Here is a 13,443-nt window from a genome sequence, read left to right on the forward strand (position 1 = left end):
TGCTTTTAAATGCAGATGTTACATCAACATGGTGACACAAAGCAAAATGTATCATTTAACAGTCAGAAAATATACAAGCTCAACTATAGCATGAAGTAGTCTCTAACAGCTTACATAAACATTTGCGGACAGTCAAACTTGCCTGTCTATGTAATTAAAACAGGATGGTTTACTAATTCAGTCCTTTGAATTATGCTGCATCTTAAAAAGATTATTTGGAGTTATTATGAGAATATATTCAGCAAATAAAAACTTCTTTTAAACATATATTTACTAAATACATAGGGAAAATTATGTGAATATAATTTTCTATGCAAATAAATCATTGTGTAACAAACATACTAAATTTTTAGAAAAATAATGTTTTATGTGCATCATGTATTCATGAATGTTAACTTGCACACTCTAGTGAAACCTCCATGTAGGAGAGTGTATAAACTGATGAGTTGCACATCATCTACTCAACATTAATTTGATCAAATGACTATAATGGAGAACTAAGAGAAAAAATACAGCACTAATGGTAGCCATAAAAATGACTGGTTTCCACTCCTGGGAAATTTATGGCATGCTTTCCATGTGATGTGAAAGTGAGGGCATGAACCCGAAGAGCATACATAACTAGAATACAGGAGCTCAATCAAGTATACACAGTCTTTCAGAAAGATGACTCATTTGTCCACGCATCAAAAAAGTTTATCTTGAATTAACCGCATACATTGTAACAGTACTAGGCAATGGAGTTGGTTAAATATTATATTGTAATTTATTTTAGTAAGTAAAAATTTTAAATTCAAGATAAATATAAAATAGGCAAGATACTTCAGTTAAAAAAGGGAAAGTAATTAAATGAGTCTGAGGAGAATGAGGAAAAAAAAATAGAGATGTCAGTGATAACCACCTTACTTTATTATTCCTAAGAGCGTACACATAGACTATCCTTAAGTCAATCAACTGGTCAAACACTAAACTTAGCAGTTATTATGCAGATATATACTTGTCAAAAAGATGCATAAAATAACATTATAAAGCAATCTAACAATAATCAATAAGCCTAGGAAGACAGAACCAAAAACAGTTTTTAAAACTTATTAATAGTAGTATATAAAAAATAACTAGAGCTGAAGCTTCATACTGCTTCTGCTGCTAACCACGTAGCAGAATAATAATGCAAAATACATTATATGGCAAGTAAGTTAAAGTTAGCTAAAATCTTACTGCTGTCAGTCATCACTTAAAATCATTGAGAGGTTCTTAGAAACATCAACCTCAAGCAAAATAAAATACAGGGAAATCATTTCACTGTAGGCTAAGTGATATAAACAAGAGTTAAATTCCTACTACAGTACAATTCTGGTCACAGAAGCATCACCAGGGTTCTAAATAAAGACCTAAAACACTTTAAAGTAAAACATTGAAGTAATTGTGAGCTATACATACATTTAAGAAAGATTAATAAAAACAAGTAAGAAAATTATTTACTCAATATTTTTGGAATCAGTGAGAGATTTCACACTTGTTTTGACTGGGACCAGTCAGACATGTGCACAGCTTATACACAACGTAATGGATGAGTCTTTGGGACGTTTGAGGAAACCAGGGTAACCAAAATAAACTTATGCAGACATAAGAAAAACATGTAAACTTCATACAGACAGTAGCCTCAGGCAATAATTGACTTTTTCTCATCAATATATAATCAAATGACAATGAAAAAAAGGTATTTGAAGACCTGCTGTAACTATAACTATATTGTAAAGACATTGAGTCATATCATCTCTGCATTGTCTTTTTGCTCTAAAAAGTACTTGACCTACAAGGAACATACTTAGACACACAAAAGCTATGCTTCTCTACAGAGAACAGAAGAGGGAAATCAATGCTTTTCCATTTGTTGCATCAAAAACCAATGTTATCTCTATACTAAAATTTCTGATTTGTTGAAGGGATTCAAATGACCAGTGCTAAAGGTATTTGGTTAAGAAAATAGCCTTTTGGTGTGATTCAATGAGCAATTTTGTAGCAAATTAGAAGAACCACATTATTCAGCCTTGAAAAGAGTAATGGAGAGCCATACTTATTATAGAACAAATTATAAATTGGTTGATTTGGATGGAACATCCAGAAAGTGGATGAAGCAAATGCTATTATTGTTGCTGAATTATAAAATATAAAGTATAAAAAAGATGAAAAAAGAGTAATTAGAGGTGAAAAACAAAGAAAAGCTCTATTGAGATGAAATTAAAACATCGCAAGCTTCTGTGAAGTTATCTCCCAAAATGTTGTAGCCTAACATCTGGAACATTATTCACTACAACAAATACCTTAGAAAATATATGTAACCACTTAGTATTTACACCAAATTAGTAGAAACATAAGCCAAATTTCAGTTTTGATATGTTTACGTTTTGAATAAAACAATAAAACAATCACTAGAGAGGGTGTAGCAATTTTAAAGCTTCTCAGCAAAGGTCATGTCATTTTTAATTTATTCTATCATCATCACTAACCTGTTATGTATTTAACTACCTTGCATTAAAGATAACATTTGCATATTGCAATCTTGCAATATATCACCTCTACCTTCATCCCCCAAAATGGTAAGACCACGAGTCACTAAAATGGTTTCTTTCAAGGAAGAACATCCTTCTTTTGAGATTAAGAGATACATGCATATTTGATTATGAAAAAGAGGCCTCTGGGAGAAAACTTGAAAGAACTGAGACTGGACGAACTGTTATTCATCAGGAATTTGAAAACAAAGGGAAAATTGATAAGGAAGGAAATCTAGAAACATGGGAGGACAGGAATCCAAATAAAAACAGGCCACATTCCCTCTTGATCACAGGGTCAAAGGATACTCTTTGGAGAGATATCTACTCCACTTCTCGTGGTGCCAGCTTTTTTGTGCTACTCCAATTACTTCAAATGATTCTAAAAACAAAAGTGCCATAATCATAGTATCTAAGAGTAAGAAAGGGACTCCAAAGGTAGGAGACAGTAAACATACAGGGAAATTGATACTCAGTTGAAGAAGGACAACAGAACTAGAGATGATTAAGGAGAAGCTCCCCAAGTTTCTCAAGAAGGAGGAGGAAGGTTTTTCTTTATCTTTGGAAACAAATTGGGTTTGTGTCAGTTGTCCATTGCTTTGTCATAACTTACTACAAATTTAGAAACTCAGGAACAACACAAATGTATTAGTATTTCACAATTTCTGTGTCAGCAATCTTGGATAGCATGGTTGCTCTGATTATGATTTCACAAGTTTGAAATCAAGGTGTCAGCCAGAGCTGCTGTCTCATCTGAGACTTCATTATCTTCAAAGCTCATTCAGGTCACGGCAGAATTCAGTTCCTTGTGGTTATAGGACTAATGACCTATTTTCTTGCGTGGCTATTGAGTGTAGACCATTTTCAACTCCTAACTCCTGCCTCTTATTGCTCTGAGTCACTGATTTTCTCTCAGTCTGATGTGTAAGCCCAGTTTTGAAAGCCTCATGTGATTAGGTCAGCTCACTCAGATAATCTTCTTTTCTTAAAACCAACTGTGCCATATAACATAATCTAATCATCAGAGTGAAATCTCTTTATAGTCACTGGTCTTGTCCACTTTAAAGGAAAAGGAATTATACATGGCATGTACACCAGGGTTGGAAAATTTTTAGTGCATCTTCAAATTTTCTTACCACAGGTTCTCAATCCAATTTTTGTTTTAGTTTTTACATATATCTGGATGACCCCAGGAAACTGCAACACTTGGGATTACCCAGGGGTCGAGACCTCTATTATGTATAAGTAAATAAATTTATTCAATTTTTCTAACACAATTGTTCCATAATGATTCAAATATTTTGGCTTCTGGTTTTTTAAATTATATTAATAGATAGCTCAAACTTGAAATTTATTTTAAAGAAAAGTATTCAATATGTATTATGGTTTTTCAAGCACAGAATTTTGAAAAACAAGTTTGTGTATGACTTGTAACATAATTTTAAATTTCCGTAGAAAGGATCGATATGAAAGAATACCCTCAATATTCTAAGAAGCAAGAGTGACACAAACTTATGGTAAAGAATTGAAGTTGTGGGAACACCTTGATCTTAGAATTCAAATTTCATTTCTAAACAATAAAATTTAAATTTTACATAATCATATTACGCCTGAACATTTTTTTGCCTCTTCTAAAACAAAGAAGTTAAAAAAAATTGTAGTACATTAGCTATATAATAACAGACAGTAGCCCAAACTTAGTTAAGTAGTTTTACTGAATGCTGCTCTAGAATTCTTTCATGAAAGTCATTCTTGGCCCATTAGTAGCTAAATCATTATTTTTTTTAATCACTCTTTTAAGGACTCTCTGTCTTTGTATATATGTATACATACGTATATACATGCACACATATATATATACGTGATTATAGCCAGATTTTATTTTCTTGTTTCTATTAACTACCCCTTGAACTTATAAGTTATCCTACTTATTTCCACAGTCATTACATCATTTAATTTCATGTAACTAGATATAGTCCAAAGAAATTATTATAATGTAGATAGAATACATCCTCAATGAACATTTTTTTTGGTTCCAAAGGGACTTGGTTCTATGATCTCATACAATTAAATGTATTATACTATGTATCAGTAATAATAGTCTCTAAAATGTATGATGTTCTTACTTTGCATGTTTTCTGTAACTAACACATAAAGATTTATAATGAGAAAAATGTTATTTTGTTGATGTAATGTTTGAGTACCAGTTCTTAGAATTTTTTTTTTTTTTTTTTTCTGAGATGGAGTCTCTGTAGCCCAGGCTGGAGTGCAATGGCTTGATCTCACCTCACTGCTACCTCCACCTCCCTGGCCCCGGTTCAAGCAATTTTCCTACCTCAGCCTCCCAGGTAGCTGGGATTATAGGCACAAGCCACCATGCCAAGCTAATTTTTGTAATTTTTAGTAGAGACGGGTTTTCACCATATTGGCCAGTCTGGTCTTGAACTCCTGACCTCATGATCTGCTGGCCTCAGCCCAGTTCTTAGGATTTTAACAGTAGTATTCTATGTTCTACAAAGCCAGAAGTTAGATGACTGGAATTTACACATTGCATATTTTGGATTGTTAGAGAGAAGATGTGCTAAAAGAGTCCCTGATAGTCTAGCTAGCCCATAATCTAAAATAATTTTTTTGCCCTAAAACTTTTTTACAAAATGATTTATTCAAAAGTTGATGCCTATGGTACACAAAGAGTATTTTTAAGGTCATAGTCAATAATGTTTCAAAAGATTAAATTACGGTCTGTACACCTTGAACCCATGTGGGTTGTTAAATACCTTTCCTGGAACGTAACCACTCATGCTTGATGGAAGCTTCTAACATTAAAATTAGATGAAAAACAGGCTTTTATCCTATACTTTTTCCAAAGCAGTATTTATGATTACTTTTTTGACAAACTAGGTATTTCATAAATACTTAAAAGTATAGGTTTCCAGCAAGCTTCTCCAGAAAATGTTTTAAACTTTTGACCCAACAAAGGTTTCTAGACTGAAAACATCTCACCATCTTTTCTCACTTACTGTTGAGGTAGTGATGGGCAAGGTGGCTACCAGGGGAGAACTCAGCCTTTTTTTGAATTAAATAAAGACATTCCTGAGAGATAAGGAACTACATAATCAAAGCCAAAGACAGCTGCTATCTCTCCAGCCTTAGGGAAGAACTAAAGGACTTCTAAGGAATTGAATCCCAAAAATGACACAGTTCAGGACCGTCTTTGAACTTGACAAAAGAGAGACGCGCCTCTCTTAATTTAGGTATTGAAAGGGGAAGTGTGAAGGTGGTAACTCAATGTCTAGGAAAGAATAGAATCCACAATTCTGACTCTCAGAGTAATATTTTCAAAGTATCACACATGGAATCTCTTCATGTTAACAAACAAACAAACAAAACTATGTTTATTAGTGGTACGTCAATATCTAGGAAAGAATAGAATGAACAATTCTGACTCTCAGTGTAATCTTTTCAGAGTATAACACACAGAATCTCTTCAAGTTACAAAAACAAACAAACCAACAAAACTATATTAAGACTCAACTTATTATAAAAGTGTTTTTTTCTCATGTCTGAAAAACACAGATTGACATTGACCTGTGGTTCTTTTAAAACACATCATCTATTTATTTAAATAATATAAATGCTCATATCCCCATTTCTAGTAGAAGACTAAAATATTTAGCTTTGGCATTTTATTTCATTGTAGAGCTGTTAAGATTTCTAATTGTTATTCACAGCATCATCCGGTAAGCTGAATTGATTTTTTAGATTACAGATTCACAGATTATAATATAAAGGCCAAATCTAGTTGTACGTTTTTTATGTAAAGTTTTATTGGAACACAGTCATACCCATTCTTTTTCCATTGCCTGCATATGCTTTTCCCCTATAAGTACAGAGTTGAGCAGATGTTTCAGTGATGATATTGCCCACAAAGCTCTAAAATATGTATTATTTGGACATTTGTAGGAAAAGATTGCTGACCCTTGGATCTTTTAGATAATCAAAGCTATTTCCAAATAAATATGACCAGTAGTTCAAGCATTGATAATTGGAAAAAAGATGTAGTAAAGAAAAATTTAAATAACAACTTTTAGTTTTGTCATGTGATGCTCAAAGATTGCCTAACCAAAGAGAACATTTTGTAGTGCCTTCACAATATTAACAAACTGCTGTCTTAGGTACAATAAGCAGCTGATTTATTGAAAGTGACTTGTGCAGTCAATATCTGGAATGAAACAGCAAGTTTCATCTTGTCCAATTTTTACATTACTCTTCATTTTCCCTGAGAACTACATAGCTGAAACACTTTTAGTAAAGCACTTCCTTGTAAAATGATCAGTTGTATCTGTCACCAGGAAGAAATGCATTTTCCTGCTTTATTACAGCCATCTGCATCCTTCATTTTCTTTTAATTCAGTCACTGGAGCCCTAATGATCACAGCCATTTCAGGAGATGCCATCAATTACAGCGAGGAGCTCATTCAGAAGTGAAAGATGAGTTCCATTCTCTGTTACTTAGAGGTCAGTGATCATTCCCCAACCTCTTTGTAGTGAACAAATAGTACAGTAACTTTCACAGGCTCCCTTCATTTTTCTCAAGTCTGCTTCTTTATGACTTTTTGTAGACCTTGGTTATAATAACTTCATATGTTTGATGCTGGCAGCCCCAAGACAATCCTGACCCAATCATTTTCCTTGCATTCACCATGATAAATTCAATCATACATAAGGCTGGCTTGTAGGAAGGATGTTTTAAAGAACAGGTATGGTTAAGGTGGCATTAAAAAATTTTCAAGGCAAACATAATTTTTAAAATTTACATTCAAATGTTTTCCAAGTAGTAATTGTTTTTCATCAACTAGCTTTATAGTGCTTTCTATAATCATCTTGAAGGATTTAGTATACTTTAGAATATTCAGACACTAATTTTACATACCCTAACTAAAACACTTTTAATAATTATGAATACAGATCAATTATTATTTTGTTTGGCAGCAAAAGGATTTATATGACTAATACAAAATCAGCAAACAGATGTTTGTAGCAGTTTTATATAAAGTCACTAAAACAAGTAACAACCAAGATATCTTTCAATAGGTAAATGGATGAACAAACTGTGATATATTTATATAGCAGAATATTATTCAGCAATATTTGAAGACAATGAGCTAGTAAGCCATAAAAAGACATGAAGAAATCTTAAAGGCATATTACTAAGTAAAAGAGCCATTTAAAATGCTACGTACTCTATCATACTAATTACATGATATTCCGAAAAATAAAAAACTAAGGAGATGGTTAAATAATCAGTGGTTGCCAAGGAATTGAGGGGGGCAAAGATTGTTAAGTAGGTGAAGCAGGAGAGATTTTAAGGTGATAAAATTATTATTTGTGATACTGTGTTAGGGAATATATGACACTATTCTTATTGTCAAAACCCATAGAACTATATAGCATATGGAGTTAATCAATGTACCTAAATTAGGAAAATATAATCATTTAGTAAGTTGGAGGATCCCAGATTGGAATGGAAAATTTGACAAAATATAAATATACAAAAAATGCATAAAATTACCTTACTGATGACGGTTGGGAAAATGGTGCTGACTTATATAACTTTGGAAACAGTATATAAAAATAAAGATAAAAGAAACTGTAATTAAGAACTATACTTCAGTTGATAAAATTGTTTCCCTTAAGGGAATATGATAATAATTCTTATATTTCTATATGAGTATACTAGATGAGAACAATTAAGTAAATGAATGGTGCCTAGTGGGGCCAGGTTTCACACTTAATACATATCTATATATATAGTGTATGTGTGTGTGAGTGTGCATATGTGTGTGTATATATATTAGGTTTGTGTATACACACACAGAGTGTATACATAAATGTGTGTGTGTATATATATATATATATATAATTTTTTCTTGCTCTGTCAGCTGAAAGGGCCTTGAAGTAATAATAACTAAGAAAACCAAGATGATTCACAAGAGAATTACAAAAAGCAAAAGCTAAGGAAGAATCAAGTAATTCATCCTAAATATAAATCTTAAAACAGTTATGTAAAAATTGAATAAATTGGCCAGTCACGGTGGGTGATACCTGTAATCCCAGCACTTTGGGAAGCCTAACTTTGTGGATCACTTGAGACCAGGAGTTCAAGAGCAGCCTGGCCAAAATGATGAAATCCCATCTCTACCAAAAATACAAAAATTAGCTAGGTGTGGTGGCACATGCCTGTAGTCTCTGCTACTCGGGAGGTTGAGGCAAAATAATCGCTTAAACTGGGGAGGCAGAGGTTGCGTTGAGCTGAGATTGCACCACTGCACTCCAGCCTGCCTGACAGAGCGAGACTCTGTCTCAGGGGGAAAAAGGGATAAATGAAGTGAAAATTGAGACATTGATAGGGTAGACTTTCTTTTATTTTGGATTCTAATGAGAAACTCACTGCAATTCTTATCCTTCATCCTATATAGATAAGGTGTTTTCTTTCACCCTGTATAGATAAGATGTTTTTATCTCTGATTTCCTTCAATACTTTGATTTTCTGCATCATAGATATTTTGATATTTTTCCTGCTTCATGTTCTCTGGACCTCCTGGATCTGTGGTTCAATGTCATTAATTTTAATAAAAATTATAGGCCATTATTACTTCAAATATTCATTTTGTTTCTCTTTTCCTAATATTCCTACATGCATATATTACAGTTTTTATAATTGTTCCTACAGTTCTTGAATATTTTATTTCATCTTTCTAAATGTTTTCTATTTGCATTCAGTTTTTAAAGTATCTGTTGACATGTCTTCAAGCTAATTGATGTTGCCTTGGCCATATTCAATCTACTAATGAGCTCATTAAATGTACTGTTAATTTCTCCTACAGTATTCTTTATTTCTAGCATTTCCTTTTGACTCTTAGGGTTTCTATCTCTTTGCTTACATTACCCATCTGTTCTGGCATGTGGTTCTTTTTTTTTTTTTATTAAAACCCTTAAAATATTAATCATAATTATTTAAATAGCTAGGCTGACTACTCTAAAATCTCTGCCATTTTTGAATCTGGCTCTGATGTTTGTCCTTTCTCTTAAACTTGTGTTTTCCGTGTCTTAGTACGCTTTGTGATTTTTGTTGTTGTTTTGAAAGCAGGACATGATGTCCTTGGTAAAAGGAACTGAGGGGGACAGGCCCTTAGAGCGAGGTTTTACGTTTTTCTGCCTGGGAGTTAGTCTGTGTTTACTGTTTGCTGTAGCTACAGGTTATCAGGGGATAAAATTTTCTCTGATGTCCTTGTTTTTATTTCCCCTTTTTTTTTTTCCTTTAAGTTTCCAAAGAAATTTCTTAAGTAACTTAAGACTTGCTATTTTTTTAGTTGTAACCTTCTATTACTATATAGAAGCCTATTGAAATGGTTGTAAGGTGTGGGGTGAGGGGGAAGTATTCTACAGTTCTGTGATTAGATCTCAGTTTTTCAGTAAGAGTGTGTATGCATGAGTGCTCAGCTATTTGGCTGCATTTTGTTTTCTCTGTAGGTGGGACAGGAAGACTAGACATGGATGGAGATGGGTATCTTTTTTCACATGGTTGCCTAGGGTGGACTGCGGTTGAACATTTTCCTTTCCCCAAGTTGCTTAGGCTTGGAAAATCCCTACTCAATTTTTGCTTGATAAAATCCTTTCCCTTGAGTGCAGCCTTTGTTAAGGAAAAGAGAAGCTCTGAGTGTATTTTAAAATGGCTGCTTTTTCCCTCCCAGTGCAAGACACATGATATTGGGACTTTTCATCTGCTCTTCACTGAGTCAACCTGGTAGAGCTCTTGGAGGCAAAACACACACAAATGTGGCTACCTTCCTAAGATGGGGGCTCCACCAAAATTTTAAGGCTTATTTTGTGTTGTAAACCAAAAGTATCTGAGATAGGTCTCAATCAATCTAGAAAGTTTATTTTGTCAAGTGACACAGCCTCAGAATGGCCTAACACCATGTGCCCAAGGTGGTTGGGGTACAGTTTGGTTTTGCACATTTTAGGGAGATATGCAACATCAATCAATATATGTAAGATGTACCTTGCATGTATGGCACATTTTTCTGATTTGGTCCAGAAAGCAGGCCAAATGGAAGCACAGCCTTTCAGGTTACAGGTAGGTTTAAATATTTTCTGATTGGCAATTGGTTGAAAGAGTTATTATGAATAGAAAGAAATGTCTGAGTTACAATAAGGGATTGAAGGCATTGTAGAGACCAAAGTTTTATTGTGCAGATGAAGCCTCTAGTTAGCAGGCTTGAGAGAGAAGAGATTGAAATTTTTCTTATCAGACTTAAAGATCCCGTTTTATCAGGAATTCCAAAAGGGAGGAGGGTATAATGAGGTATCTCCAGATCTCCTTTCCCATGGTGGCCTGAACTAATTTTTCAGGTTTACTTTGGAATACCCTTGGCTGAGAGGAGCACTTAGAATTTTATTTTTGGTTTACAGCACATATGTAACCTCCAGCAATACATTAATTACAGTTCATTTTCTTTTTCTTTTTCTTTTTCTTTTTTTCCTCCTATCCTGGTCTGGCTCTGACTGTGGTTTCTCTTCCTGGACTTTTGCTCTAATGAAATGGGATTCTCTACAGCTGCCTGTCCCCCGAAGTTTGGTGGGGATGGGCAGCAGTTTGTTCTGTGACCTCAATTCTCTGATGAGTTGCTGATTTTTAGTTTGTTCTCCTTTTTTTCCTTGCATCAAGGACATGTTTGATGACTTCCAAGTTTCTGATGTATTGGACCCTAAATTCACTTTAGCGAATTCCTCATGAGGAAATAATTAAGTATAGTTACATATGAGCAAAATATTGTTAATCACAGTTTTAAAAATGATAAAATGTAGATAATACATCAATGTTATAATGCATATTTATATTTTGAAATGAGAAGTGAGAAACTGCAGTTATAAATAAGTGAAAAGTGGCAATTACAAAAGTGTAGTCACATTATTCTAAATGTTTTTGAAAAATGTGTGTATATTAATATCAAAACTGTAATAGAAGTCATCACTTGTTAGGATACTAGTAAGTTACATTTTTATCTTAATTTCCTTATATCTGTACCAAACATAGATTATTTGAGTAAAAATAAATAAAATTGTCAAATATATTTTAAGAAAAGGTTTGTTTACAAAGAAAGCTATTAATTACTGAGTGGTTTGCATATATGACAACTTGAGCTAGGCAATACTGAAAGGAAACAAGAGTATACATGTCCTCATGCATCTCCTTATCTTCTGAAAAATAGAGATAAACTGAATATTAGTGAAATAATGAACAAAAGAGAAAAATTCTCTCTTTTGTGCATATTGGAGAGGCATCTATTATACTGAGGTATTTTTTATCTACTTTAGAAAGTTAACTCACAGAACTGACGTAGACCAAGAGTTTTGAGCATTTATCATCTCCGATTTGTATATGTAGATAGAAAAGAAATGCATGTGAGTAGATGTGTATGGTTGTCTTGTTTGTTATTATGCTGTTACTTGTTTGCTGACATTTTCCTAAAATATTGATGAAAGAATTAAGTTAAGTCATTATATTATCAATCATAGAATGCTGACTACATCCTGTTGTATCATTAAATCTGTTAAATTGCTGAGTCAGTAATAGTTAAATACTTTAACATGTTTGTGGAGAAAACTAATCCATAGGTTAATGGGGCATATTTTTATTTTGATATGATAAAATTTATAAATAATATAATTATTTTTATTAGTTTTTTGGTTTGTTTTTAACTCATTTTCTTCATATTATTCTGCCCTCTCCAACCATTTCAAACTTTATATAAACCCTAAATAAATCAGAACCTATCTCTAAAATACACTGCAGTTTACATAAATTTACATAAATTCTCACCAACAAATTGATAAAATAGCTCTAGAATACCACATATCATACCATAACAGTAAAACAGCTGACTTTTATTTAGATTGAATTTTCCCCAAATACAGAAAGGATAATCATACTTTTAACACAATTAAGTCATGACTCTTTTTTTATGTTTAGCTACAGATCTATAAAAATGGTATTCATTTTAAAAGAGGAAAAAAATAAGTCTGGCTATATCAATTTGTCCTACATGGATTTTCCTCTATTCACCATTAATGGTAATTTTTCACAATCTTTAAAATTAATAATTTATTTTATATTATTAGTTAATAATTTACTGTAAAATTTTATATGAGCTATAGAAATATATAGGAATAATAACTATTAACAATAGTGACTGTGTTTTAGCATTGGGTTTTAAAAAAAAGCAACAGATTTTAGTTTTGGTTCAGACAATGAGTCCCCAGATATTGTGCTACTTCCAGAGTGATTGCTAGTAAAAAAATAAATTGGGTTAGAACTCCAGCTGACTAAGTACTATATTCAGCACTTCCAGGGTACAGGCTACATCCATAATAAATGACTTTAATTTAAATGTGATTTCTAACAAAAATCATTTTACCATTCTGAACTTATAAATAGTAGTTCCTTAGGAAAACAATTATTTCTAATAATTTAAAACTTTGAATATGTTAGCATGTACTTTATTCCCAGCACAGTACAATATGAAATGTTTAAATTGGGCAAAGTCAGAGGTATATTATAAGATTCTCTCTCTCTCTCTCCCTCCCTCTCTCTCTCTCTCTCTCTCTCTTTCTCTCTCTCCCCACCTCCTTCTCCCTCCCTCCCCTCAATTCTCTCCTCTTTCTTTTTTCTTCCATCTTTCCATTTCACAAGTTTTAAATGATTAGTGTGAATGTTTGGAAACCAAGATAGATATTTTGGGATATAAATGTAAATTCTCATTAACCCTTTCAAAAATCCTTGTCAGCTAAAGCCTCCAAAATATAAAGGGGATCAACTGATGCTTCC

At 32.9% G+C, this 13,443-nt stretch overlaps 1 long non-coding RNA gene across 3 annotated transcripts in view; it reads left to right on the top strand.

The window, feature by feature from the left end:
* The window catches only part of LOC141583440 (uncharacterized), a 142,768-nt gene that overhangs the window by 3,707 nt on the left and 125,618 nt on the right, over positions 1-13,443 (top strand). For all 3 annotated transcript variants that reach the window (XR_012516057.1, XR_012516058.1, XR_012516056.1), the window contains exon 2: positions 6,967-7,070. This is a non-coding gene — a long non-coding RNA (uncharacterized LOC141583440). The remainder of the gene's footprint in view (positions 1-6,966; positions 7,071-13,443) is intronic.

This window comes from Saimiri boliviensis, chromosome 1, assembly GCF_048565385.1.
Source record: "Saimiri boliviensis isolate mSaiBol1 chromosome 1, mSaiBol1.pri, whole genome shotgun sequence".
NCBI classification, from domain to species: Eukaryota; Metazoa; Chordata; class Mammalia; order Primates; family Cebidae; genus Saimiri; species Saimiri boliviensis.